This window comes from Corvus moneduloides, chromosome 3 (genome assembly GCF_009650955.1).
Source record: "Corvus moneduloides isolate bCorMon1 chromosome 3, bCorMon1.pri, whole genome shotgun sequence".
Lineage (NCBI taxonomy): Eukaryota > Metazoa > Chordata > Aves > Passeriformes > Corvidae > Corvus > Corvus moneduloides.
Genome location: NC_045478.1, coordinates 85,226,228 through 85,249,401, shown reverse-complemented (window position 1 = coordinate 85,249,401; position 23,174 = coordinate 85,226,228). Strand labels below are relative to the sequence as shown.

Sequence of the window (23,174 nt, the reverse complement as noted above, 5' to 3'; positions counted from 1 at the left end):
AGCCTATTAGAGTTACGCTCCTGTGGCTCACAGTTTCTGGTACCGATGCTAATTCATTTGCAAGGGAAAAAATGAGGATTAATATCACTGAGGTGAACAGCTCTATTTTGACTAAAAAGGAGTATCAGAACTGAAGGCATCGTACAAACTTTCTAAAATTTAGCTAGGCTATATAAAGGCAGGAATTTCAAGAAAGAGGTCCAGAAAACCTACTGCCTCAAAATATATAATCTTGAAAGTACTTAGAGATCAGAAGTTAGTTTGATACCTAAAAGCAGATACCATGCATGTTCAGAAACAACCTAATCTGGGGGTGTAGGTGTTGTTACCTAGCTCTTCATGCCTCTTTACCTATGACCCCTCACAGACCTGCTCTGAAAAATATGCTCAAAGGATGTCTACTATGGCACATGTTCAGTTTCTAAAGAGAGGGCTGTGCTGCTGGGCCATGACAGGAACTTGGGGAGAAATAGTGCCTTGTCACTTGGAGCAAGAAAGGAAAGGTGTTGATTCTTCCCCCTTTTTCAAAGCACTCAAATGAAAAAGAGACAAATCCTTTTCTGCACACCAGAAAGGGTGTAATGAACAGTACACTTCTGTTGGATGAGAGAAAAATAATTCAAGAGAACTGGCACTAGAACCCATATCTGTCCACTTTAAGGGCTGAGGATGCCTATTATTAGAGTCTCTGGAGCAAGGCTGGAATTTTCCCACTCTTTTCCAGCCCTGGGACTCTTGCATTCTCAGATACTCAACACAAAATAAAGGCAAGACAAAGCTGCTCAGGAATTTGAATGCTCTGAGCAGAGATACTTTGACTGCATGAGGTTCTAGGAAAAGTATGTGTGAGTGCATGTGAGTGGATGTGCGTGCCTGCATGTGTGATATGGCTCCAGGATACAAGGAGTGAGACCACACACTGGAAGACAGAGAAAAAGCAGCCTCAACAGTCTGAACAGAGATGCTGTGTAGGCTTGTGGAAAGCCTGGAGAACCTTGGATTAAGGTTCTGGCAGAAAGAGCCTTGAAGGGGTAAGTGAAGAAGCTGTCATAGGTTGTTTAATTTTTTTCTGTGGTCAAAGTGGGATTAGTACATTCCTGTAAATCAAGTTGTGTGAAAGATATGTGATTGAATCCATTACTAATTTTTCTTCCCAACTGGCAGATCTAAAGAGATCCTGATCTAGCAGCTGCTTAGATGAAAACATGCTGCTAGTAGCAGTAGCAAGTTTTCTTCTCGTCTCATGGGGAATGGGAAGATACTTTTAAGAATTTTCATATTTTTATGTTTCAGTGCTATGCCTACTATCTCACTACTGCTGGCCCTTTTTCATGGTATTCAAAGATACTATTATTTCACAAAACCAGACTTCAGTTGTAGTCTCCATTTCAACCCTTTTGTTTTGAAATGACTCAGAAAACTCAGAGTTCTCCCAAGAAGGAGATAGGCTGGCTTCCCATGTTAGCTGTACTCCTGTAAAGCTTCATCAGTTGACTCTAAGTTTGAAATCCTGCAACTCATATCATTTAAGTTACTTCAAGTTTATATAAGAAACGGGATCTGAGACTCAGCTGACAAGTATGGATCTTAGTGGTATATATTACCTGTCTTTTCTCACAATCAGTGCATAGCACATCACCCACAGAGAGGAAGAGATGCTGACAGGGAGATGCACAACTAAAAGTCCAAAATAGTCTGAGAGGGGCTAAGGCTTGCTTTTGTTAAAGGGAGAAAAGATGCTGGGGAAGTCAGTCAGCTTACTTTTGAAAGGAGCTAGGAGGCTTCTTTCCACCCTCTAAGGAAACCCTCTGACTTTTGGAAGGAATAACCTATCTACAGAAACCAAGATGGCTCAAGCTTAAGAGAAGTGAATAAACTGCAGGCTGGCTGCTCTGCTGAAAGTGATCAGTGCTGGCTTCTGCAGAGACCAGGGAAGTAAGTGAATAAGTACCTTCCCTCTGACCTCAACAACCCAGTAGTGCTGACATCTTTTAAGATGTAAATTTAATTTGTATACAAATGATGCACACACAAATCCTGCTAGAAGTGGGACAGTGCTCATGATTCACATTTCCTACTGCATGAGTATCCTGGTGAAATTTCTCCCTGCTCACTTTCAGCAGTGGCCTGGGTCTGGCTTAGGCTTGGGCTCAGGCTGAAGCTCAGATTCCACCACAGTTCTTGGGGCTCATCCCATTAGCTTCCAGCAGTGTGAACTGCTCTGCAGGGCTGTAAAAAGCCAACATGGAATTTAGCTGAATAAATAGTTTAGCAATGAATATTACAAAGTAACCTTTTACTTGGTCTTAAAAAAAACCAAAAAAAACCAACCAAACCAAACCAGGGGATAGATGTTTTGCTGGCAGTTTGTGTGTTTATTTTCCAGTTGCCATAGAAAATAATTGACCTATTTTCTTCCAAGAATAAATATCTTTATTCAAGCTCCCTAAAAAAACAGGCAGCCAAGACTTGCACTGAGGCCCCACCCATGCTGTCTGCTGCTCCAGTCCACAGTGGACAGATTAAGCTTTACCATTTTTAATGAGGCTTTTGAACTGTTGGATGAAAATGTGTTTCTTACAGTACATTTATCCTGCTGACTCCTACTGTTTCAGACCAGAGATTTGGTTCGAATGAGAAGTCTGTGTAAAAAAGACAAGACATTCAACGGTATCATTGCCCTGGGCTCATTCCTGTTCCCTCTCCATTTCTTTAAATCCTCTGAACAGACAACTAAGCCACATTTCAGAATCTTTCTCCTGATCATTCCATTTTATTTGCCCTGCTCTGGATATGCCAGGGCTTCATCAAAAGGCCACTGAATTTATGGAAAGAGTTAATGGCTCAGGAGTTGAGAATTTCAGTGTTAAGTAGATTATCCTTGGTTTCTGGATCATTTTCTTACTTTTGCTCGTGGATATAGAATGGAGTCCCTTTAGAAGTCCTCATGCATCTCCCTGAGAACCAGGCCACTTGCTCTGTTACCTTCTCTTTAACCCCAGAAAATGTACTCAGACACTACTCCAGATGCTTTTTCTCCTTACACTAGTCCCTGAGTATTCATCTCTTTGCATATTGTTCATGTTTGCATACTTCTGTCCACTTCAAATAATTCTAAAATTATTTCTGTCAGATTACAGGCAGTGTTTCTATTTATACACTGTGAATTTGTTTTTTCATTGCTGCACTGAATCTCTGAGAATTTTATCTATGGCTTTGTCCGCAACATTTCTGGTCAATGTTCAGTGGTGTACATGGCAAATGAGGTAGCCTTGTCATGACTGAGAATGTCTGGAGCACTCCTACCTTATTTGCTGAAAATGTGGAAGCGTGTGGTAAAGGCAGCACAATGATATACAAAATAAAAGAACAGGCATGTAATTCTGGTTTGATTTTATGTACCTGAATAAGTAGCTGTTAGGAACAGCAAGTTGTTAGGCTGCTTCTTCTGTTCTTCTTGTGCAGAAGAGTCCTTGTATGAATGGAAGGCCTGATTTGGCAATGGGATTAGGCACATACTAAGGGAAAAAGTCAGGGAATATCCTGCACCTGAGTGCCAGTTCAAGCCCCCTTGCCCACGAGCTCTTTGCTCTGCCTGGCGGGTACTGCTCTTCTATCAGGCCAAGAGGGCCAGCCCTCGGCTGCCCTCTGAGCTGCAGGGATGCAGCTGGTGTGCGGCACTGCAGGAGTCCTCTGTCCTCCAAACCTCCATACGGAATGTACCAGGAGGACAGTTGTATCTGCTTCCCAAGCCTATTTATCACATCTGCAAAGGGAAATCATTGTAATCCACAAGTCCTGTCTCCCAGCTACCCTTGAAAACCATCATGTATGCTTTAAAATGCAGTTGTTTAAAACAATCCATATTATTTGTAAACTCCTTTTAAAAATAAGCAAATAACTAAAAAATGCTTTCTTAGTACATATTACAAGATTTTATTTCAGATACTAAATTAAAATTGAGAATAGCTGGAATTTCTGAGATAAGTAAGACTGATGACTGCTGGGAAGGGGAAAGGGAAATTATTATTTACTTAGTGTTGACTGTATCATTAAGTTCAAGAAGGGATGGTTTTGATCTTATGTCTTTCCACTTAGTTTTCATGTATGTAAGTGAAATGATCCCAAAGATGCTCATGAGTATCACCATTCCAGCATGACAAGTTGTTTCATGTTCTCCATGGTATGATAGCCAAATAAATAGAGGCAGTGTTTATTTTGCCACTCAGCAGATCTTTCAAATATTATCACTGTGGCATATTTTCTTTGTTTTATTTTATTTCAAGTCGAATGCTATTTAAGACTTTAGGTCACCGCTTTATGCCCTTGGGCCGGGTACAGGTCTATAACCAAGGCACTGTAAATAAATGGTAGTGATTTCCATGATTGCAGATCATGACAACATTGGCGGGAACATTTTCTTTAAATGTCATGTCACTTTCACCTACTGCCTTCAGGCCAGTGCACGACACGCAGTAAGTGTCAGGCGAAATGTCACAGCTGGGAGGAAGAGCTTGTGTGAACATTGAACTGGAATGTGGAAAAATGGTGTCACATACCCTGTAATCTAATACTGTTCTCTCTTAAAAGGGATGTTTTCTCTATGGAGATACGTGTTTACCAAAAAGACTTCTGCTTGAAGTTCAACAAAAACTAACCTTAGCTACCTATCCCCAGTTTTCTTGGGAAGCTCTTGCTACAGTGGTTCATTTCCAGGTCCTTGTATATTTTGCTGACATGATAAGAGTCTTCAGCAAATAAACTCAGAAAATGGAAAGGAGAGGAATGAAATTAATTTGTGCTATGAATGAAAATAACCTTCTCCTAGGACGTGAGAACAGCATCCTACCCCTAAGACTCCAAGTCTTACAAGAGTCCCTATTCTTTTATTCGGAAGGATCCAAGTATAAGAATAGGGAAGGTATCTAATAATGCATCACTGGTCCATACTCAGTTCAGGAATTTTGAGGACTTGGGATGCATTGTGTGAAGTGCCTCTTTCTGTTTGTTTTGAATCTGTCACCTGCTAGGTCTATTTGATATCCATAGATCTTATATTAGAAAAGGCAGTGGACGTATTCCTATTCCTATTCATTTTTATTTTGCTATTCTGGTTGCAGAACTCTACCACAGCATTTCTCCGTTGCTTTCTGGCCTGCGTTCCATTCCCCTCATGGAAGCCATTGTCTGGTTTCGAGAGTCCTTCTTGTCCTTGTCTTTATATTTTCTGGTTTTACTATAAGCTTTTTGAGATGATGGCACTGGAAGTTCAAGTTCTGGGTCCACTGTGGATTCATGCCCTATTCTTTTGCAAAGAATTCCCAGCATTTTAGCAGCTTAATAGTTCATTAGTAAGGATATCTTTCAAAATCTCTCTCCTCAGTGACAAACTAGTTCTGAATCCAACATGTATATAGGATTGTTTCTCCCACAGGCATTACTTTACATTTCTGCATTCAGTTTCATTTGTTGTTCTATTACTGCCTTAACATCATAGAAATCAACAAATCTTCACAAAATCACAAAAAATCTTCATTGTGATTACCTTGAACAATAGAGTAGCATTGGCAAATTTTGCCACTTCGCTGTTAACCTCTTTTCCAGCTCAGTGATTACATTCTCTATCACTGCTTTTACTTGTTTAGGTAGTGTTTTCTATGATTTTGAATTCTTATTTCTGACAAATATAAGAAATTCCTTTCAGCTGGTATTGAGGTAGTTATAAACAAGATGTTATACGTAACAGCTGAAAGTTCAGTTATTTCAGGCTTGAGATCCTTTATAACTCTGCTCTGAACTATATCTGGGTGCAGTGATTTGTCACTATTCACTTTGTTGATAGTTCCACTTCCACTGACAATTCAGTTTGTGACACAGCCTCAGATTCATCCACTAGGAAGAAGGAGTCTGATAGAGAAATACACCCAAAGTCGCCAAAGAAAGCACAACTACAAATTTTTTTTTTACAGTTTCTGCTGTGACCTTATGTTCTCTGAATGTTCTCTTTTATGTTTGGCCATCAATTACCCTGCTAAATTTCTGTCTGGCTTTTTATTCTTCATCTATTCGAAAAAGAACCTATATGACATTTCTTGTCTTTTGTAAGTTGTTCCTCAAACTCTTTTCCAACCTGCCTTCATATGCATTTATATTTAACCTGCCAGTTTTTATATTATTTTCCATTTTCCTCTTCTCAGTGTAGCCTCAGATATTTGAAAGCCCGTCTTCTTATTTCAAATACCTTCCGTTAACCTGATATTAAATCATGTCAATTGACTACTTTGGGCTCAGGGTGGAATGTGATATATCTGATATATCTGTGTGGTAGAAGTCCTGCCATCCTTCTGAGCCTCTGATGTACTGCTTATAAATAGTCTTCATGTTAACAGCAAACATTTACTCTTTAGTTGCCCCTTTTAGTTTTTGGGTTTTTTTCCAGAGTTCTCATTTTTGTATATGTGCTTGCTTTTTTTTGTTTGGTTCTTTTTTTCCCCCGCTTTTATTTTTGCTTTTTTAAAATCAACTACTACCGAAATAAACAGATTTTGGAGACTTGCTGCTCCCCAGAACTACCATTGCCTTTGTTACCTTGCTTCTGCCTTCTCACTTGTCTGAATACCTAGCTGTAACAGATTGTCTTTATGTGCCCCTTTCAAAAATGATGAGAGATTTTGCCCATGTCCTATTTTCAACTAAGAGGTCATGCACCCAGTAATGCATTGCCTCATTCAAATGGGATCCTCTGCATTGCAACTGCCCTTTCTTCCAGTTAGATAGTCCCTTCCTGGAACCATATAACTGGATCAACATTCAACCTGCCCTTTTATTTCTAGGCAGGAGGATAGTTATGTAGTGTCATCACAGACTCTGGAATGAAACTGGCAGTGGTGCAGTGGTGCCATCACACTGCATTTGACAAATCAATCACAGAACTGTTCATACACGCCATCATGTCAGCATCACTGCCTCTGCCCTCAGACTGATCATCTTCTTCATGCACCCTCTTCATTTCACCTCAGAAGCAAGTCTCCCAAACTCACATTTTTGGTGGGTTGGTACAGAGCAGGGCATACTGACCTCACTGAATACTTTGTTAGTGAAGAAGTAAATTATTAAAATGCATACAGATGGAAGGAGAAAAAATGGGAACTATGCTATAAATAGAGCAAACTTGCTGCTTGAGAGTTAAGCAGCCATTCATACTCATCTTCTAAATTATTTAACTCACTGCTTTAATTCACTAGTTTCTTCCAAAATGAAAACTAGACACTCGTGTCTATGGCAATCCTCTGAATTTACATTGAGCTGAAGATCTAGATAGACCCTGATATTTTACAGGGGTTTTTATCTGTTTAACCAAAACCTATAAACTCAAGTTTACCTTTATTTTTCAAAGATACCCTTGAGGTTAGCTCTGGGTCTATACACTGATGACAGCTATAACACAGTAGAAAAATGAATAAGGGAGGCTTAAATTGGTTTCATCAGGATGTTGCAGCCACAGTAACCTTGACATAAACCAGCTGCAAGCTTCTCGGGCTAAAACGGTCCTGAGATGAATCAGTTTTAATAATGCTTCTGGCTTGTGAGCCATTTTAATTGTATCTAAAAGTCCTCCAGGTTTACTGAGTTCAAGAGATATTGTTATTATTCAGTTTTATTTGCATGAGTCACATGAAACTTAAGCAATAAGCTCCCCACATGCTATGTACTTTAGAGGGTCTTAAGCGACCTGTAAAGAAGTTTGTGGTAAATCCTTCTACCATAGAGCTTGGCAGACAGAACCAAGTGTAACCATGAAGCTCAGAAAAAAACTTATGTCTGTGTACAAAAGACCAAAGAAAGAGAAATCTCATTCTTAGCTGCTTTCTTCAGTTATGATTGAGGGGTGGGCCTGGCAGTGCCTGATCCACCAGCAGCCATTTCATTATTGTACCTTACAAATGGTGCAGGGTAACCCCATCTGTCCATAGTTCAGTGAAGTTCACTGTGAAATCAGTAAATGTAAGGATTTTCAAATTGACCCACCCAAAGGCCCAAGTCTAGGTGCTTGCTCCTTGCTTATTTTTTTGTCTCAATGATGAAAAGTATGCATGTTTTAGCAAGTGTCCTTGGCACATAGTGGACTTATACAGCTGTCACTGTGTTTAGTTGCTTAAAAGTGGACTGAAAGGTTTTGGGACTGCATCTGCATTATGACTAGTTTGCACTGGGTCTCACTGTGAAGACAAATCTAAGCAATAACCAGGTGAAGTTTAATGGTACCAAATTCCTGTTTAATAGTTCCAGAATGCTTTGTCTCTCCCCCTCTGGTCAGCTTCTTATTTTCTCAACAAGGAGGTAAATCAGAAATAGCCTTGAGAAGCAAGTCCCATTACATTTTGCTTTGTCTTGAACTAAGCACTTCTGAGGCCAATTTGGATCATGATCTTTGAATCTGATTTCATCAGTCACTTGAAATGTAAAGGATTGAAATATTATAGATGAATCTTGCTGACTCAACAATATTACCCATAGACCTTTTCAAAACAGGGAACACTTCAGTATAATTCTGACACAGCTTGGTGCAAACCAATGTAATCTGAGAACCTCTGCACTCATGCTCTTGGTGGTGACCTTAACACTAAGGACTGCAGCGTTAAAATCATAGGATCTGTCTGGTACCACAATTCAGAATGGTTACATAAAAAAAAATAAAATGGGACGACACTCTAGCATTAATTTATGAAATAACGGATCTAGGGGTAAGAAACTGGATATAGTCTGTGTCACATTGTTAGGAGTTGCAATAGTGGGATAGAAAAGAAACATAGTTGATAAAAGCATGTGTAATATGGCAAACCAAGTAAGATCTCAGAGGTAAACCTGCACAAAGGGATTCTAAATATTTGAAGAGAGATGCTCCTGGTGAAGATCCCTCTTAGCTCTGTTACAAGTGTCTCTAACTGCTGGGTATTTGGGCATATGTCAGGTTAATCACAGCATGTGAGTTAAATGTCAGCAAATTCCTATAAGATCTGTAATTTCCTGCCTTACAGCCCCTATTTGCCTTCAACCAAGAGACATACATCCACAGAAGTTGCTTCTATATTTGCAGAATGGGGGAAGGCAATGTGTAAACACCGTGATTTCTTCTTGTTTGGCTTAGTCACTTTAACCATCCTTTCCAAAAATGTCATCAACACTTGCAGTTGTTTGCATTTGAATGGATGATCTCATTATAAACATATGCCTTTGGTGTTCCTCTTTCTCAGCATCCTGTGATTTTCACTTCAAGAAAAGGAAACTTGAAATGCAAACTGCACTTCAAAATAGTGACAAGACCCTTCACAAAGTAGAAACTCACAGCTTGAGAAAGGAACTTCAACAAAGCTGGGTTTGCTGTCCAGCAAGACTGGATGATGACCTCAGTGCTGTCACTGAACCAGAACAAAGACCTGTTCAGGAATTTGAGAACAAAATGTGATGACACTGGAAAATCCTGACCTGTCAAAACCAACATATTCTTTGGAAATAGTTTGGTTTCAACAAACTTCTTCCAAATCACTGTTGTATTTCCTTTTAAAACTTGCCTAGTTTTCTGAAAATTCATGTAGAGAGGGCAGTTCAGGAGTTTGTGTTTCAAAGGTCTAGAACTCCTGCCAGCTCTGGCAAAGCTTAAAATGAGTTGAGTTGGAAAGAGTTGAAGACACAAAGTTTACCGTTTGTGAACAGAAAGGTGGTTTCAGGAGAGAGCACTTAACAATATTCTGAAGAAATCCCTCTAATTGCTTGCTGTCTTCACAGCCCTGCATCTGGGCTACGGCAGCTGATGACAGCTTCTGCAGAGAACAAGGTCCATTGCTCAGCCCTCCTGACGGAAGAAGACCAGGCAGAAATGATCCAGTATCACAGTTTCCATCCTAGTAGCAACAGGACTGCTCCTCTCATTTCCATCTCTGCAAACTTTTATGGGAAAAGGGAAGGACCAAACAGCACCTGGCTCTGCCTGGTGTCAGGAAAGAGGATGTCTTTGCCGTTACAAACTTGGCAGGAACTGCCTCAGAGAACAGTTCTTCATAAATCTTGCTTCCACAGTTATAGACCTGCTTTGGGTTTTGAGAGATCAAATTAAATTTTTGACAGGGGTTGGGCCACTCTCAGACAGGCTGGTGGCCCCCACATAGATTTACCCTGTGGTTATAGAACATGCAAGGCACGGTGTACTTGCTCTTCAGACTAGCTGATGGTTAGAGGTCCCCAAATTTCAAGTCCCCTGCCCGTGCATCTGGCATATTCCCTTCTTGCTGACCTCCCAGGCTGTAAGACAGAGCACAGCAGCTCTGGGAGCCTCAGCTCCCACTGGGTGTCACAAGACCTCCCCCCTCTTCAGCAGAGGACTGGGGGCACATGTAGATACTAGAGTTTTTTGGCTCCCTGAGCTGGGGCTAGGAGCTGGGAAGCCAGGATACAGGTGGGGGCTTTTGAGTGTCCTGGGCTCTCTGCCACAGAGCAGAGTGCTGTGCCAGGCTGCAGGGCAGCAGCAGCAAACCTGCTGGGGAGCCCCCCAGGAGGTAAGTCAGCTTCCTCGCCTTTTGAAGACAAAAAACAAAGACAGAAACAAAGCAAGAAGACAGAAGAAATCTGGCAAGGGAATGACAATGCCTGTAGTTTCCAATCCAGATCAGAGGGGAAATATTCCACGTTTAGGAGTACAAAAGCCTAAGTTTTAGGCAATTCTAATTGCAACCACAAAGCCCCGGTCCTTGCAACTGCTTAGGCATCAGCAGACTCACAGAGGCAGAGCTAGCCACGTAGTTGCTTCAGCTCTTCACCAGAGAATGTTTCTAGTGCATTTTCAGAATTCAGAAGACAAAGTATGTATGATTTACTCTAAGTCAGTACTTGTCTCTCCTATTTTCATCAGGACACTGACCTTTCTGCCTCCCTTGCTGAGACTGATCAATCAGAATATTGATACCTACAGCTGCCTGTCTCTTGCATGAATACTTCAGATAGCTAAATATATATCACATTAATTTGACCCTAAAGAAAAAACAAAAAACTACTTCACCAGCATTTTTTGTCCATGCTCTGTGATAACCATAACAGCAAGACCAAAGCAATGTTGCATTTGAGATGCAGTCATCTGCCAGTCTCAATACTTTCTGCTTATGCTGGTGTTAAGTCCACAGATGCCAAGAGAGGATCACCACATATTTCTTCTGAGTTCACATATGCACTGGTCATGACAATTATTTGTGGCAGTATTTTATGGAAAAGGACTCTAAGAGGCCACTCACATGCTTGGATTTTAAAGTGAGGACTTCAAGGTATCCTGGTGAGTAGCATGCAGGTTCCTTCCTCTGACAGCAGCACCTCTTTCGGTCTCTGCTCTTCCCACTGTCAGTCCTGCAATGACCCACGAGGCCCTGCTGGCAGGAGCTCAGCACAGCTCAGCTCCAGGCTGGGATGCTGCTGGGGAGGTTCTCTCTGCAGTCCCTGCGAGCAGCACACGGTAACCTTCCCTGGCAACGACACTGTCTTGTGAAACCTAAATAGCTGGAGAACTATTCAGGGGGAGTAATATGTACAATGGTCTGTCCAAAGCCTGAAAGTCATCCTGGGCTTTGCCTTCTCTGTCAGAATGAAAGCTGTTGGTGAAACAGAGAGTTGGAAAACCAGAGTTTTGAGCTGTTGTGTGCCATAATCAATCTTTTTAAAAATATTCACTGAAGAAAGAGCTTCCTTCTGGAGAAAAGTTGTTTACAGGATGAATTCCATGCTGAGGTTAATATTTATAGCCACTATGAATCTTTTAAAGGCGAACAGCTTCTAACTGCAATAAGGTACGAGGCTTTAATAATACGGTATTTGCAGAGCTTGGGCAAAACGTGTGGTAGGTTTTCTTCGGAGCCAATGCATTGCAGAGAAAGAAATATAAAATGAACTCTGCCCGTGCTGATGCCAGCAGTCACAGTTACAGATTGTAAAAAGAGCAGAGAGAGTATCTTCTTCCTATGGCAATCTCCTAGGTGACTGCTTGTTTTCTTATCGTTACCTGTTCATCACTTTGGTCTTAAGAGTTTCATATACACTGGAGAATAAGCAACCTGACAGTTCCATGAAAAGCCACAATAATGGTAGGCATTATATGCAACTGATTTATTTTCTTAATATAGTATCAAGGCCGTTTTTAGCTGTATTTGTAGAGATACAGTGACACCCAGTGGTTGCTAATAAATATAACAGACTGACCTATAATTTATTTGGGGCACTGGATCTGATCATTATCTAAACTAGCTCATATGCCTTCAGAGAAGTTCCAGTGTGTGCTGTTTATTGAAAAAAACGTGAATCAGTACCTTTTTTTGCTTCATATATTTTATTGAATCTCTAAAACGAAAATAAAATAGAAATATACAAAGCTAGTCATGCAAGTAGTGTTTTCTTATAGCCCTTGCTAAATAAAATTGTGTTGGTTCAAGCACAGTTCAAATAATTAGCTGTTTTCATTTGTCACAAAACTTTGCCAACCAAGTCTGTAGAGGAAATATTCTGTTTTGTCTTTAAGGTAGAAGATAGGATGGTTTACATTCAATTTATTCTTCCATTTTTATTTTAGCATTTTGGGTAGCAGATCTGCTCTTACAGTTGACAGTGTGTGAAGACCATTTCGTATTTTAAAGAACAAATTGGTTTTCCTCTGTGTACAAAGTGTAGATTGGAATTTTATTGTGATTTTTTTCAGGAGCCAAATGAGACTTAAAAATGGAAACTCAGTGCAGGGTTTAATGAAAAGAATACATTGCTCTTGCATCAACTTGACATAAATAAGAAGTTTCCTGCTTGAAATTAAGTGAATGGTGAGGAGTGATTGCTGATTTCCAATCTAGCGGCAATAGAGTCATTGATTTTTCACATTATGTAGAGCAGATGCTCAGTAATTCAATTCCCTTCACTCTGCATTTTTAATTGAATCTTTGCTGGAGATTCACAGAGGTTATTCTTACATTCTTGTGGTCAGCAGAAGGAGTACAACAGTTTAAGGGTGGTTCTGTGCCAGGCACAGATGAGCATTAGTATACTGCAAAAGATGAGGCTGTGCATATTCAAGAGTCAGGGGAGGTGAAGGAGCAGCGAAGCCCAGGCTCCACTGAAGATCCCAGAGAAACTCCCACTGACATCAGCAGAGCACAACTGTGTGTAACTGGCCACGAGTGCTGGCCCAGGTGATTCCTGCTGTTGACAATCTGCCTCAGGGTTGGGGCAGAGCTATACCTGTGAATTGGCTGTTGCCACCCTGACTGCTGGGGGATATTGGCATACTCACTTGTCTTCCAGGCTGTGGCTTTAATGAAATACTGGTTTTGTCCTAGAGCCTGAGGAAGAAATCTCCTAGTCACCCTTACTTCTTTTCATGTCATACTGGAAAAGGTTTTGATTGCAGTCATGCAATCTCACACTCATCTTCTAATATATAGTTCAGAATAGGCGTTGTTTAGGCCTTTTTTAGGATTATGTGTCAGCTGACATACCCTCTTACCTTCAGTGCCTGAGCTTCTAGAATTTCCCAGTAAGGCACTATTGCTACTGGCTGCAGGGAGTCAGGTGTGCTCCACATTCCTACCTTCAAACCTTCAATTGGAAGTGGTCTGGGGTACTATTGAGTAGAGAACTTAAGGGAATGTGAGTAAAGCTTCTGAGACCTTTGTGTGCCTTGAAGAAGGACTAGGAGTAGCTAAGTTTCTGCAAATGTCTCCAGATCACTGCAATTTCTCTCTGGACACTGGGATATTCAGTTCAGAATTGAGTTTTAATACTAACAAACCTATTACTGTTGTTACGTTTTTGCCTTGTGGCAGGTAGTACCAGTTGGTCCAGATCTCAAGCTAATTTTTGAGGCCTCAGTCTTGAAAGAATTTGAGCAGTTGCAGCTCCCACAAAAGCAGTCTGACCATTCCAATATCCCCATGAAAATCTAGTTGAATACATTTTGTTAAAAATCTCTTTGTTTTTAAAAGAAGGATGTCAGGGAAGATTCACAGAAAAAAAAAAAAAAGGAGAGGGAGGAGAAAGGAGCAAAGTTAAAAAAGAAAAGGAAAATGAGTGCAGACGAACAAATATAAATGCCAGATGTGAAGGTTAGAAATAGTCCCAACCTTATTTCCCTCCTATTGGTTCCCAGTAGGTTTTCACACAGGAGAACTAACACAGTAAGGACGCTAATACACTTCTTGCGTGCTAGCTAGTTCTTAGAGCCTCACAACAAGGAAGGTGATCAGAGAATACTTGTCACATGCCCAAACTACCCTAAGTCAAGGAACCTGCCACCTCAGTGCGTCATATGAGGCAGGTCAAGCCTAGGGTGAAGCAAGCTTTCCGTGTAAGAATTTTAATTAGCAATGAGCACAGTAAAATACATAAGCTGCTGAAAGTTAACAAGTGCTACTGTTTGAGATTTATGTTCAAATCCATGCTGTGCACTTCCCTTTCCTCACTGCTAATGGATTAGCAGTATACTGGATAGTAATCAACAAATATTACAATCATCCTTCTAATCTTATTAACAAACTTGTAAGAAGCATTAAGGACACATTTATACCACTTGTGGGAAAGAGTCCAAATACAACGAACCAAAAGCTGCTTATCTACAAGCAAAACCAGCATTATATGACTGAAGGGGGCCAAGCTAATCAGAGCTATCAAGAGGCTAATTCAGGTCCAGAGGGCTGAGAAGGCAGATTAAATGATCGTTCATAAATCATTGAAAGCATACCGTATTGTAGCACACTATACCATATTGTAGCAACAAACAATGTTCTTTTGTAGGGTGCAGTTTCCTGCTTTCTACATGTCTGTGTTTTGATATTTTAAGTATCTCATCAGCATCTTTTTATCCTTAAGCTGTGAATATGTTATAACTCAGCTTGTTAATCATCAGATCTTTAGGAAGGAAGGGGATAGACTGTAAAAACAAACCTAAAATTGTTCATGTTTGCAGGCAGCACTACTGTGCTTACTACAAGCATATACAAAATAGAAAAGAATGTGGTTGCAAGATACTGTGGAGGAAAACTGGGGAAAGCAACTGAAAAAATCTGAAAAATTAGCTGTATATGTCTCAGGCACCTTTGCTTTATGGAGGATGGAGGGGTGGACACTGATGGTTAATTTTTCACTTTAAAATATTTTAGAGAAGCACTGAAATGTGCTGGTTTATGTAATGTAAGCTTATTCACTGATTCCACCATGGAAAAACTGGGATCTGGTCTTACGCTTTTTTTCTTATAGGATTGAGACTATCCACAGGCTACAATTGACTACTCTTTAGAACTGTCTTCCAAAGGCTCACTTACCCATTTTTGAAAGTGTTTAAAACACTGTTCTTCATCTGCTTTTTCCCCTCCTCTCAACAGTTCTAAGAAAGACTTTTCCACTATTTATCATAAGTAAAGGATTCCTCCAAGGACTGGAGTTAATGGCACTTGTTTCTGATTTTACAAGACATGGAACACACTCCAGTTCTCTATACAACATAATATTCCACATTTCCAGTGCCTGGTATTCTACTGCTATGCACTATAGTATTTACCTGCATCAGCACAAAGGAAGGGCAAAAGGCTGTCATTGCAATGTGCTCCCTCTGGAAACATGACACTCTGGGATGAGAGACAACATAACGTGTTAGGAAGAAGAGAATAGTCCTTTAATTACAATGATTAAATCATGGTTTTGTCAATTTTTCCATAGAACACAGAAGGTCTTCAGACTGGGACAATATGGCTGAACAGCACAAAAGGCTAAAAACAAGTGAAGCCAGCAGTTCTATTTGATAACACTGTCAAATCAAAATTGTATAGATTTCTCCCCAGCTATCTGAACAGCATTATTTGCTCATTTTTGTGACTTCAAGGACATGTTTTTCAGTTCTCTTCTTTCCTTTTCTCTACCAAAAAACTGTACATACCCATTTTTAGCTCTAGGACATAGATTGCCTCAGTGCTCACACAGTTCTTTGGCTTTTGGCATAGCGTGAGACATAAGCCCTCATCTGGCTCTTATTTTCTTTCTCCGTCTCACCAAAATTTGACTGCTCTGTAGCTCACATTTCCAGCTTGGTCCTATTATGTCTGAGATGCCAACTGGCAACAAACCTGCACAGGTACCTGGATTAAAAGGAAATACTTGTTCATTCTCATTTCTCTGCAGCATGTCAGAGCCACTGGTTTGCTCCCTGACTTTCTCCCCAGGGTCCCTTAATTGCAATCATCCTCAAAAAAAAACAAACCCCAAAACCAACAAAAACAACAAAACAAAAGAAAACAAAAAAGAAAGAAAAGGATAATCCATCTCCATTCAAGCTTCAGGACTGAATTTTACCACTGTCTGTCCAGGATTTTGCTCTTACAAGGCTCCCTGCCTGGATTGTGCACACTTTCTTCTTCAGGTTCACCTATAGTCATTAACTATTCTGTCAGCAGCTTTCTAGATATGAGTTTTTGCCACTGCCTTTAAATGGAAAATGAAGTCCTTTGAAGATATGTTGATTGTTTCAAACATCTGTCCACATCCTTGTGCATTAATTAGGAGGCCTAATAGAGCTTTTTGGATTTGTATCATATGTCTTAACTGTCAGAGTGGATTTATACATCTCAAGACAAAACCACTCGGTATGCTGCAACTCAATATCCACCAGAAAACACAGAGTGTGTTTTTCTACTTGTATTTTCTTACAGAATAAAGCTCTGGAGGGCAAGGGATTTGCCTCGATCTGCAGGATCAGGTGACAGTGGTAAAGAGTAAACAAAAGAATACACAGAATAAAGATGGTCTTTCTAACTTTTCATTGTTTCTGCTGTAAACAACATTAACTGCAGTCTTGGGTGAGAAGTACAGTCTGCGGAGGAAGTAGGAGGGAAAGAAACCAAATACAGCTGTCAGAAGAGAGATGCAAGGGTTACCAAGAGCTTGGTTACTCTTCACATTTTGACCAATCTGAAAGAGAGCTTTGAAGCACAAAGTTGCTCTGCTAAGCAACTAAGAAATTGAAAAGATTGAAATTCTTAAATGTTGATGAGAATGTCTTCTTTACCATATTATGTTGAAATCTCTGTTCTATGTCAAAATTGAAAGTAAGTATTTACTACAAAAATCCATGTGTCTATTTTTACAAATGCACCCTAGCGATTTTAAATCAATTTTTCTATTTTATTCAGCTTTATTCAGTTTTGGGTTTATATACTTGATACAGGATTTTTCTGCTTGGGGAAAAAAAAATTATACTATGTCAGATTTTGTCAATACAGATAACTTACACATTTTCACTGAATTCAGCTCTTTGCTGAATTGGGATCATGCCTTTGAAGGAACCTAACTACAGGGAAAGCTAATAAAAATGAGCTCATAAAAAGCACACAGTTAAAGTGAACAGTCTTTGAAATCTGTTACAGGTTGCCAGATCTGAGGCTAATGCAAGGTCAGCTCTCCCTTAATTTCTTTTGACTTGTTTCTTCCAGAAGAGGACATGATACTATTTTCACTCCGGTCTTACTTGCCAACAAGGAGATCCAAATAATCCTCAAGCTGCTGAGTCAATTTGTGGTTATGGAGAAAAGCATTTCTCAAATATGAGAGATTGGATGTCCACTGGGAAAGCTCTTTTTCAGACTTCTCTCTCAAGCAAAACAAAACTAAACTATTTTTCTTAGGTCACATTTTATTATCCTCTAGCTCTCCTCTCTCAACTTCTCTATACCTTTCTCAATAGTCCTGCTGAGGCTGAACACAGACTTGTTTTTCAGGACTCACCACCACATGTTTTTTGCCATAGTACAGTTTTTTCAGTCTTTCACAGAAGAGCCTCAATTCTTAATCTGTTACACAGGTAAATCTCCATTTCTATTAATGAAAATGACGACTCATTCCCAGCTACAGCTCTTTATATCTGTCTGTAATGAATTGCCTGTTGCTGTTTTTGAATCACCTCTTAAATACATCCAATTTGATTTGTGGTTTTCTGTTACACAATTATGTATTCATTTTCAAAACACACATATTCCACTTGTGAACTTACTATTATTATTTTTACCTAGAATTTCCACAGCATCTCTGGAGATACAGCAGTTGCCTAGTGGGATTTCTTCAAGGTCGCTTAGTTCATCAGGGATTTATCTCACAATGTAGGTGATGGCATCCTCAATAGCTGTCAAATGGTTCATGTATAATAAGTGTAGCCTTCTCATATTTCTGATACCTTCAACCATCAATGGGATGAGGAAAAAAAGTAACAGGTCACATTGTTAGCTGACCTGTTTTGGTATGTTTCTAATGCCATGATCACAGCCAACTGCTAGACAATTAGATTTTTACTGACTCACATACAACAACTATCTGTATTTTGACGCCATCAAATGTATGACAAGTTTTGTTTGCATAGAAAGATAAACACAGCCTACTGATCAGGTACTGTATCATGTAATCAATATGAACTACCCCTCAGCCCAGAGAAAGTAACTCATAGAAGATCAAATGGGATCTTCCTGTGGAACAAATACAGGAGAAGCATTTTTTTAGTAAGTCATCAAAAGCAGACATATGAATTGCCATATCCATTTCAGTTACTGGATTGTGTGGCCCTAGCAAACACTCAAACTTTTCAACCTTAGTATCCAGTGACTGACCTCACAGAAAGTCAGCAATAGGTCAGAGATGGGAACTGTGTCACCTTTGCAATCTGAATGGCAGTTCATGCAGATTAGCCAGTTCTGGGGTCAGTCTGTCAGATCGGCTTGACTGTGGTATGCATTACTAACTTGAAAGGAGCACTCTGATACTTTGTGGCATTAAGGATACAGAACATATCACGACTTCAGTGCAAATGTATAATAAAGTACTTTTCTAAATTAGATAGTAGGACTTCCAAGTTGTAGTAGTGTACAAACTTCAGAGGTTGTTAAAGCATTCACATTCTCAGCACAATATACTTTATTATGGTGTAAAATAAGAGTAAGCAGCAAAGTGTAACAGTGCTTGTCTCCATGTTATCTGAAGGTTCTTTCTTTGCAAGTTTCCTTCTTGTAAAATTACTTAATATCTTGCTTGCTTACAGAGTAGGTTGTGCAATGCCCTTCTGTTGCCAGAAAAATAGAGAACTGTTTCTTGATGTAAAGCAAGTTCCAGTTCATAAGTACTTGAAAATTTATGATACAGCAGTTATCAAAAACTTGTCTCTCTGTCCAGAGTTAATGGTCCAGTTAGTAAATATTTCTGCTACCAGTAGAAATGAGTGTATCTGCAATGCATTTAATTAATTCATTCTTCAATGGTTTCATTAAAAGATGGTAACTTTAATTCACAAACGAGATGTTTATTGTGGGACTTTGATATCTAGACTAAACCAAACAGTCATACTGTTCCAAGAAGCCAGGGCTCAGGATTTTCCTAACTAATTTGAGCAGCACTGACTCAAGCAACTAGATATAGTGAGGCAGGCCCAAAGAGAAGCTCTAACAACCCTAGATGTAAATGCAAAAGCCATTTCAAAGTGGATGATTTGTAAGGATTAACCTAATCTTGATATTACTTTGACACATTAGGAATAAAACTCCACAGCAATCTGCCTACTTGCCTTGTCATGGCAGTTGGCTCCAAACTTCCCCAAGAAATCAGAAGTTGGCTCCTCACATCAGTGATTCTGACTTCCTTTTTACACAGTAATTATATACATTCTGGTAAATTCACATAATGCATGATTCTTGAATGTCTAAAATTAAAATTAAACAGGAGCCTTTCCTACTGGCAGACAGGTTGCATTTGTGAGTACCCAACAATGCATTTTTATGCAGCACAGCTTATCACAGCCTGTTAAAATGCTTCCTTTCCCTTTCCCTTTCCCTTTCCCTTTCTCCTTCCCTTTCCCCTATACAGTAAGCCAGAGGGAAAGCAAATTTGTCCCACTGGTGTAGGCTTTGCCAATAGTTAAGATACTTGGAAGGGTGGCTATGTGCAGAGACCTATAAGGCACCTTAAACTTCAGCCGACCATCCAGAACACTTTATGATTGCTCACATATTTACATGTGGTGTGGGCCTTAATCACTGAAAGCAATTTCTGAAGTGTGCAGAAAGGAAAAATGCAGAAATTGCTGAGAAATCTGGCAGCAGCATCTGGGTGAAACAGTGTTACTCAGCTGGTTTCAAGCACTTTGTTCCCCCCCGCCAGGAAAAAACCCGGACAAGGTCTGATCTGGCAAAAGCAGTGCTAGACTGCCCTCCGCTGGCACAGCCCAGGCAGGGGACAGAGGGTTGCTCACCTATGGTCTGAAGGGAAGGAGGCTGAAAGGAGGAGAGCAAAATCTTAGTATTTGAGCAAATGCTGAGAAAAATCCAGACTGTGTGGATCAGGTGGATTTCTTTATCCTTCACTACCCATGTACGATAGAGCATCTGGAGGAGCAACTCTTGAAAACCTACTCACTGTTATTTTAGATAGGCATGGGCAGAACATCTATCCTTTGTCTCCTTCAGTGTCTCTTTGATGTGAAATTCCATCTGGATCTCAGCTGGTCAGAAAATCCCTAGAAAAGGAAATAATTAATGCAAGTTTTCTTGTATTATCAAAATTATTTTTAAAAGTAGATAATGAATGATAATGAATGTCTTTATAAATAGTCTATTGAAAGCAGAGAAATCTAATTACTCAACTGCTTGTGTTCATACAGAGATCACTGTCAGAATCAGACAATGAGAAAATGCAGAAAATATTTCCAAATAGCGAACAATATCTCGTCTTTGCTAGGTACCAGCAGTGTCACAAAATTGTCTTCTGCATCATATCAACCTATGTGTATTTCACTTATACTTAGAAAATGTTACAGCACATGCATAGCACAGGGTCCAGTGCATGAAACCATGAAACAAGGAGAGACAGAACTAGTCACCCAGCCTAACGTGGAGTCTCATTTGTCACTGCTCCTTTTCGGCACACTAATAAAATCTGCATTTGTGACTCACTGCATAATATTCTGTAATTTATTATCATTGTCCCAAGTTTCCTCCTCAAAGCTGATTCAGTGTAATATTTCATCTCCTTCTCTTTTGTCTCCTCCCATCCTTTTACAGTGCTCTGAGGACTACTCCTTGTGTTTATCAAGAGGTACACTACTTTTGTGCCCCAAATCACCAAGTTTTGTTCTAGCAGTGTATGCTGTTGGTCTTGTTAGGAGACAAGTACAAAACAGCTTAAAATCCTATTTATTTCAATAAATAAGAATTGCAATGAAGCAAGTGAAAGGTTTGCCTTAAGTGCAAGCAATTCCTTGACATGGCATTCTTTGTTGCCATCCCTCTATGTAGTTATATAAAAACAAGAAATACAATCAAGCAAACAAACAAATAAAAAGCACAAACTAAGAAAGGAGTCTAAGCTCCACAGAGGGATCTGGACAGGCTGGATCAATGGGCCAAGGGCGATAGTATGCAGTTCAACAAGGTCAAGTGCTGGGTACTGCACTTGGGTCACAACAACTGCTTGCAGCATTACACATTTGGGGAAGAGTGGTTGGAAAGATGCCTGGGGGAAAAGGACCTGGGGATGCTGGTTGACAGCAGCTAAGCATGATCCAGTGTATGCTCAGGTGGCCAAGAAGGCAGGCCAGTGGCATCCTGGCGTGTATCAGCAGTAGTGTGGCCAGCAGGACTGGGGCAGTGATTGTCCCCCTGTACTCAGCACTGGTGAGGCCTCACCTCGAGTGCGGTGTCCAGTTCTGGGCCCCTCACGACAAGAAGTGAGGGGCGGAAAAAGTTGAGGTGCTGGAAAAAGTCCAGAGAAGGGCAACAAGGCTGGTGAAGGGTCTGGAGCACAAGTCCTGTGAGGAGCAGCTGAGGGAGATGGGGGTGTTTAACCTGTAGAAGAGGAGGCTCAGGGGAGACCTTGTCACTCTCTACAGCTGCCTGAAAGGAGGATGTGTAGCAAGGTAGGGGTCTGCCTCTTCTCCCAGGTAACAAGCGACAGGATGAGAGGAAATGGCCTCAAGCACCAGGGGAGACTTAGACTGGATAAAGGAAGAATTCCCTAACTGAAGGAGTGATCAGTTCCAAAGGCATTGGAACAGGCTGTCCAGGGAAGCAGTGGAGTCACCATCCCTGGAAGCATTCAAAAAAGTGTAATTGTGGTATGTAGGGATATGGTTTATCGGTGGACTTAGTAGAGTTAAGGTAATGGTTAGACTTGATCTGAAGTGTCTTTTTCCAACTTAAATGGTTCCATGATCCTATGATTTCACGATTTGCAATTTGTCCAATAACAGACCTGTCTGGCATCCTCTGGAGGGCACAGTTTCCAGAAGCATCCAAGACATTTCAACATCAACAGGGAACAGCACACTCACAGCAGTGTAGTTAAATGTAATAGTAGAATCATGGAATGTCTCAAATTGGAAAGGCTCCATAAGGATGAACAGGTCCAACTCCCTCCTCCTTGCACCATTACCTAGGAGTAAACCATATGTAAAAGTATCATCCAAAAGCTCCTTGAACTCTGACAGGCTGGCTGTAACTAAGTAAAGAGAAAGAGACATCAGGAACTGAAGGAAGCCTATTGCAAAGGTCTTGTAGCAAAGAAGTTCCACATAACAGCTAAGAAAATGAGCTGCTCTTAACAGATGTCTTGACTGCTCACCTTTTTAAAGGGAAAATCTGATTATACAAGTATCTGTAGGGGCATTTTGTAGTATCAAGACAATTTTTGATTTAAAAATAGGTTATGTGCAGTTATAGGTGATTTTTTTCTGGTGCTGCAAGGAAACTGATAATCATTGTAAAATATCTACAGAGAACCTAAATCCAAGTCATATTTGATATAAATGCAAATTTGAGTGATCCTTGGATATGGTAAAGTAGGAACTTCCAGTCATGTTCTCTCCATAAAAAACAGATTGGGTTTTACTTGTGAAAAATTATTTGAAACGGACCTCCCAGCGATTTCCTTTAATGGGATATATATGAAAAGAAAAGGTTCCTTCTACAAATCAAACCACTGCTCTAATGCTATTTCTGGACCTGTAACTTTTCCAATTTATATTTCTATTTATAGATAGCCCATGGCACTTAATGAGATCTATGTATGAAATAAATATATGTGGCACGAATGCCACATTTAAGCCTGTTTCCCCAAGATGTCAGGAAAAAAATGTG

The 23,174-nt window shown here is 40.2% G+C and overlaps 2 long non-coding RNA genes across 4 annotated transcripts in view; one reads left to right on the top strand and one right to left on the bottom strand.

Moving 5' to 3' along the window:
- The window catches only part of LOC116441046, a 66,744-nt gene that overhangs the window by 42,211 nt on the left and 1,359 nt on the right, over positions 1 to 23,174 (bottom strand). For 2 of the 3 annotated variants that reach the window (XR_004238857.1, XR_004238858.1), the window contains exons 1-2: positions 22,291 to 22,378; positions 20,458 to 20,557 (exon numbers count right to left, since the gene is read on the bottom strand). This is a non-coding gene — a long non-coding RNA (uncharacterized LOC116441046). Of the gene's footprint in view, positions 1 to 20,457; positions 20,558 to 22,290; positions 22,379 to 23,174 lie in introns of those variants that run through there. The other variant, XR_004238859.1, reaches the window with a different exon arrangement.
- LOC116441047 lies at positions 713 to 12,471 on the top strand. Its single transcript, XR_004238860.1, has 2 exons — positions 713 to 1,031; positions 9,255 to 12,471. It is a non-coding gene; the product is annotated as an uncharacterized LOC116441047 (long non-coding RNA).